The sequence below is a fragment of the Triticum dicoccoides genome, chromosome 7B, assembly GCF_002162155.2.
Source record: "Triticum dicoccoides isolate Atlit2015 ecotype Zavitan chromosome 7B, WEW_v2.0, whole genome shotgun sequence".
NCBI lineage: Eukaryota > Viridiplantae > Streptophyta > Magnoliopsida > Poales > Poaceae > Triticum > Triticum dicoccoides.
In genome coordinates, this window is record NC_041393.1 from 238,344,040 (window position 1) to 238,351,269 (window position 7,230).

The following is a 7,230-nucleotide window of genomic DNA, read 5'->3' on the forward strand; positions in this document are numbered from 1 at the left end:
ACCTGGGCATCTAGCAATCAAGTCGTACTAGGAAAAGACATGTAGCAAAATATCTTGGACATCTACTGTATTTAAAAGATCAATCTGTTATTAGTAAAAGAGTACGCCGATGCAACCTGGACATCTAGCAGTCATGGCGTACTAGGAAAAGACATCTAGCAAATCAACTTCATCTATGGTATATGTAAAAGATCATTCTTTTCATATGAAAAGAACAGTGCAGATGCAACCTGCACATCTAGCACCAAACATTGACATTTTTTAATCTACTTTCTCTCTCAAGACCCATCTATATCTATTTCTCATTACGTGCTAGCTGAGTATAAGCAGGAGGGTGGTAGATTGAGGGAGGAGTAGGAACGGGAGAGAGGACAGTGGAACGATGAACAACAGGAAGGAGGGAATACCTTGCTGGGCGGTGGCGATGGCGAGTTGGAGCAGCGGCGGCGCGCGGCGACCAGAAGGAGACGAGGCGGAGAGGAGAGAACGTGATCGCTCGGGAGTCGGGAGAGTTGGGGTAACCCTAGCGTTTGTGGGTCCAGATGGGAACCGGTGGGTTGGGCTCAGATTTTTTCGTGGGTTCGACCCATGCACGCTGACCAGCGAACCTCCTTTCATAGGTTCTCTCTTGAGCGTGGCTACGGGGGTATTCAGGGTGAGCAGAGCATAGCTGAGGAGATCCCGTGCAGGCTACCAAACAGCAAAAAGTGGGTCGAGTAGGGAACATACAGGCTTATGCATGCTACCAAACACATCCATAGTGTCCCACTCCACACACTTATTAGGTGGGCAACTACAATCAATTTGTGCTAATTCATGAGCAACAGAGTTCATGGTACGTCTACACGCACTAACACTTCATTTGGAAAACCACATGTTTAACTAAAACTTCGTGTCTTCAATGATTGCTGCATATGGCGACGAATCTACGCGCTGGACATCCATTGCATCGGCCAGTAGCTCAGAGTCCGTCTCAAAAGACACCCTGATAGCTCCCATATCAGCTGTTGTTGTCACTGTCACCGCCAATTGACTTCCGCTCCAAAAGCATCATAAACCTGATCTTGCCGCCCTGCCCGAGCAGTGAGGACAAACCCGAAGCTGTCTCGAGCCACCACTCCCATCCACAGAAGGAGTTTCCCGGTGTGAAGGCGCCATCCAGGTTGAACTTAATGATCTCATCCGCGGGCGGTTGCCACTTTCTGGGAGGCCGTTTTGGCGTGGACGGTAAGAAGAGCTGCTCATATTCGAGTGCATCGCAGCGTGCCCGCCTCACGATTTCTGTCACATGCAAAGGAAGTTTCCTTTCTCTAAATTTATTGCGGTTGTTCCACCAGTGCCACTAGAAGCAGATGATTAGCACCTGTTTCTTCTCATCTAGTCCCCATAAAGAATCGAGCATTGCATGCACACTCCCGATCCCTTCGAGACGAGTCATCTCCAGCTCCAACCCCAGGTTCCTCCAGCCCTCCTTTACTAACTTGCATTTTATGAATAGGTGTCCACCATCCTCATCCCCTCTCCCACACAGGAAACATTTTACCGAGTCTAGTTTCATGCCACGCCTCGTCAGGTTGGTGCAAAGAGCTAGGGACTCATGTCGGATGCGCCACACAAACATTTGTAGTTTCACTGGACAGGGCAACTTCCATATCCGCTTCCAGCTCTAGTCAGGGTATCTGTCTAGTTGGCCTGATCCTCCTGCGCTCGAGCTAGGTGCGATGTTCCTCCTCTGCTTATTCAACTCCACCAGCAGCTTATAGGCGCTCTTGACCAAATGCTTACCTTTTGGATCGAAGTGCCATGCTATGAGATCCTCAGTCCCATCCCTTAGCGGGACCTGCAAAATATGGCGGGCATCCTCCGCACAAAAGGTGTCCGTGATTAGACGCTCATCCCATCCACCTGTGATCGGGTTTATTAATTCATGCACATAGTTCAGCAGGTTGGATCCCTTCGGCGTGATCACCTGCCTGGACCAGGGTCTAGGAAGCCATGGGTCCGTCCAAATATTGATCCTTGTTCCGTCCCCTACCCGCCAAATATAACCCTGCTTCACCACATTCAGTCCCTGGAGAATACTACGCCAGGAGTATGAAATTCCATCATGTTCGACAGCCTCCAATGCCATACTGTTAGGGAAGTAGCGGGCTTTTAAAACTCTTGCGCATAGGCTCGAGGGGTTTTGCACTATTCTCCAGCCCTGTCTCAATAGCATTGCTAGGTTGAAGGTATGCATGTCCCGGAACCCTAGCCCTCCCATGGCCTTAGGATGTGGAAGTTTCTCCCAACTAAGCCGGTGCATGGAATTTTGTTTGTCTTGCTGGCTCCACCAGAAGTTACCAAGGAGTGTGTTCAGCTCGGCACAGAAAGTTTTAGTCAAGTCGAAGCAAGACATAGCAAAGGTGGGAATGGCTTGCCCCACAGCCTTTACCAGGACTTCCTTGCTCTCCTTTGCTAGCAGTCTTTCCTGCCATTCATACACGCGCCCACACATGTTCCGTTGATGTAACTGAAAGCTTTCTTCCTGGACCGCCCCACGTGGACTGGTAGCCCGAGGTATTTCTCATTCCAATCCTCATTATGTATTCCCAATTCAGTTTTCGCTGATCTCCCGTCGTCATCACATGTGTTGGGGCTAAACATAATTGCCGACTTCTCCGTGTTTATGCATTGCCCGGAGCAAGTTTCATACAATTGTAGCATATCATGTAGCGCTGCTGCTTCTTGTTGTTCAGCTCTGGTTAGCAACATGGAGTCATCCGCGAACAGCAGGTGTGATACAAATGGTGCCCTCGGGCATACTTTCACTCCATGTGTGATGCCTTTCTCTTCTGCATCTAACAGCAATGCCGACAAGCCTTCTGTGCATATGACAAATAGGTAGGGGGATGGGGTTACCCTGTCGAAGTCCTCGCGATGGACTGCATTGTTGCGTCAGATCTCCATTAACCTTGATTTGGTACCATACAGTCTGGACAAATTTCATGACAAGGTCAGTCCATCTCCCGCTAAACCCCAATTTCTGAAGCATAGCCTCCAAGAACCTCCATTCCACCCGATCATACGCCTTGCTCATATCTGCTTTAATTGCCACAACTCCACTCCTCCCTTTCCTTTTGCTCATCAGATAGTGAGAAACCTCGTAGGCCGTGAGAACGTTGTCCGTAATTAATCTCCCCGGCACAAACGCGCTCCGGTGTTCTGAAATCACCTCGGGCAGGATCAACTTGAGTCTATTGGCAATCAGCTTTGAGACTAACTTGTATACAACATTGCACAAACTGATGGGTCGAAGATCCTTGATCCTTTTGGGGTTTTTGACCTTGGGGATAAGCACCACCATAATATCATTCCACCCCTCTGGGAGCTCTCCTCCATTCAGGACATTTAGAACTTCCTCCACAACTTGATCTCCCATAAAATGCCAATGACGTTTGAAAACAATCGCCGGCATCCCATCTGGTCTGGGTGCTTTGAGGTCGCCTATGTGGTCAAGTGCAGCTTTCACCTCCTCTTTGGTGTAATCAGCCTCCAGGACTACGTTCGTAGCATTTGAGACGCGTGGTTGCACCTTATCAATCAATTCATTTAGCCGTTGCGGGTTGGATGATGTAAATAGATCCTGAAAAAAGGAACACACACAATTAGTTAGGGCCTCCCCTTCCTCCACCACCGTTCCATCCTCCCTCCGAATCTCCTTAATTCTGTTAGACCGCTTCCTTGTTGTTGCTACCGATTGCAGGTACTTGATGTTTTTGTTCCCACCCCGCGGCCACCACATGTGTGCCCTCTGCTTTAGTTGTGTGTATTTGTTCTCTTTCAGCTCTTCTAATCCTCCTCTCAGCCTAGCCTCCTCCATAATTTTTGCATCAGATACTGGAGCTTTCATGCACCTCTCCAGGTCACCTCGGGCATTCTTAATCCTTCCACCTAGCTCTCCCACTACTTCTCTACTCCACTTACTCATATCCCTAGCAACGTTCTGCAAGGCTCGGCTGACATCTCTCCCTCCATTCACACTGCTCTTCTCCCACGCAGCCCGTATGATCTCTTCACATCCCTCCTCCTACAGCCAACGAGCTTCAAAACGGAAATTACAATCCCTCCTCTTCCATCCCCGGTCCATGCCTTCTAGGTGAACCACCACTGGTCTGTTATCCGAGTGTCGTGGTTCACCATTCACCACCATATGGTTTGGAAAAGCATCACACCATTCATTGTTTGTAGTGGCCCCGATCCAATCTCTCACAGATATATGTTCGCAACTCCCTGCTATGATTCCTCCAAGTGTACATATCTCCCTCATCCCTATGTCCCTCAGCTCACAGACGTCCAGTGCTTGCCAAAAATCATCAAGATAGTGTTGTGGGCGATCAACACCTCCTAGCTTCTCAACGCTTGTGAGGACTTCATTGAAATCGCCGAGGCATAGCCACAGGCGTCCATTCTGGTGTTGTTGTTTTAAAATACGCAACAGCTTCCACTTCTTCTTCTTCCTCTCCATAACCAACTCTCCATAAACCCCCGTCAGACGCCAAACCATTCCATCCTCTCTCACTATATCCACATCCACATGTCTCCGTCCATATGATCTCATAGAAACATCCAAACCCCTCCGCCAAAACAAGGCTATTCCCCTCCCACTACTTTCATCCTTCCAAGCTAACATGTTGGCGAGCCCCAACGACCACCTAAACCTCCCCAACTTCTTTTCTTTCAACTGTGTCTCACATAGGAACAAAACATCGGGATCCTCCACTCTTCCCAGCTCGAGAAGAGAACGAACTGTCGGGCCATTCCCGAGCCCTCGGCAGTTCCAACTTATGATTTTCATTGCTCCCGGCGGGGCTGCTCCGACAGCCCGGCCGATATGTTTGAGTTAGAGTCCACTCCCGTTGTAACAGTGTTTGCCACCTTCGTGTTGGGGAACGTAGTAATTTCAAAAAAATTCCTATGCACACGCAAGATCATGGTGATGTATAGCAACGAGAGGGGAGAGTGTGTCCACGTACCCTCGTAGACCGAAAGCGGAAGCGTTAGCACAACGCGGTTGATGTAGTCGTACGTCTTCACGGCCCGACCGTTCAAGCACCGAAACTACGGCACCTCCGAGTTCTAGCACACGTTCAGCTCGATGACGTCCCTCAAACTCCGATCCAGCCGAGTGTCGAGGGAGAGTTCCGTCAGCACGATGGCGTGGTGACGATCTTGATGTTCTACCGTCGCAGGGCTTCGCCTAAGCACCGCTACGATATTATCGAGGTGGACTATGGTGGAGGGGGGCACCGCACACGGCTAAGAGATCAAACAGATCAATTGTTGTTGTGCCTAGAGGTGCCCCCTGCCCCCGTATATAAAGGAGCAAGGGGGGAGGGGGAGGGCGGCCTAGGAGGGGCGCGCCAAGGGGAGTCCTACTCTCACCGGGAGTAGGACTCCCTCCTTCCTTGTTGGAGTAGGAGAAGGGGGGAAAGAGGGGGAGAGGAGGAAGGAAAAGGGGGCCACACCCCTTGTCCAATTCGGACCAGAGGGGGTTGCGCGCCTCCTTTCTTTCGGCCTCTCTCCTCTATTCCCGTATGGCCCAATAAGGCCCATATACTCCCCGGCGAATTCCCATAACTCTCCGGTACTCCGAAAAATACCTGAATCACTCGAAACCTTTCCGAAGTCCGAATATAGTCGTCCAATATATCGATCTTTACGTCTCGACCATTTCGAGACTCCTCGTCATGTCCCCGATCTCATCCGGGACTCCGAACTCCTTCGGTACATCAAAACTCATAATATAACTGTCATCGAAACCTTAAGCGTGCGGACCCTACGGGTTCAAGAACTATGTAGACATGACCGAGACACGTTTTCGGTCAATAACCAATAGCGGAACCTAGATGCTCATATTGGCTCCCACATATTCTACGAAGATCTTTATCGGTCAAACTGCATAACAACATACATTGTTCCCTTTGTCATCGGTATGTTACTTGCCCGAGATTCGATCGTCGGTATCTCAATACCTAGTTCAATCTCGTTACCGGCAAGTCTCTTTACTCGTTACGTAATGCATCATCCCGCAACTAACTCATTAATCACATTGCTTGCAAGGCTTTATAGTGATGTGCATTACCGAGAAGGCCCAGAGATACCTCTCCGACAATCGGAGTGACAAATCCTAATCTCGAAATACGTCAACCCAACATGTACCTTCGGAGACACCTGTACAACACCTTTATAATCACCCAGTTACGTTGTGACGTTTGGTAGCACACAAAGTGTTCCTCCGGTAAAAGAGAGTTGCATAATCTCATAGTCATAGGAACATGTATAAGTCATGAAGAAAGCAATAGCAACATACTAAACAATCAAGTGCTAAGCTAACGGAATAGGTCATGTCAATCACATCATTCTCCTAATGATGTGATCCCATTAATCAAATGACAACTCTTTGTCCATGGCTAGGAAACATAACCATCTTTGATTAATGAGCTAGTCAAGTAGAGGCATACTAGTGACACTCAGTTTGTCTATGTATTCACACATGTATCATGTTTCCGATTAATACAATTCTAGCCTGAATAATAAACATTTATCATGATATAAGGAAATAGATAATAACTTTATTATTACCTCTAGGGCATATTTCCTTCAATCTCCCACTTGCACTAGAGTCAATAATCTAGTTCACATCACCATGTGATTTAACACCAATATTCACATCTTTATGTGATTAATACATATAGTTCACATCGTCATGTGACCAACACCCAAAGGGTTTACTAGAGTCAATAATCTAGTTCACATTGCTATGTGATTAACACCCAAAGAGTACTAAGGTATGATCATGTTTTGCTCACGAGAGAAGTTTAGTCAATGGGTCTGTCACATTCAGAGCCGTATGTATTTTGCAAATATTCTATGTCTACAATGCTCTGCACGGAGCTACTCTAGCTAATTTCTCCCACTTTCAATATGTATCCAGATTGATACTTAGATTCATCTGGATCAGTGTAAAAGCTTGCATCGATGTAACTCTTTACGACGAACTCTTTTATCACCTCCATAATCGAGAAACATCTCCTTAGTCCTCACTAAGGATATTCTTGACCACTGTCAAGTGATCTACTCTTAGATCAAAATTGTATTCCTTTGCCAAACTCAGAGCAAGGTATACAATAGGTCTGGTACACAACATAGCATACTTTATAGAACCTATGACTGAGGCATAGGGAATGA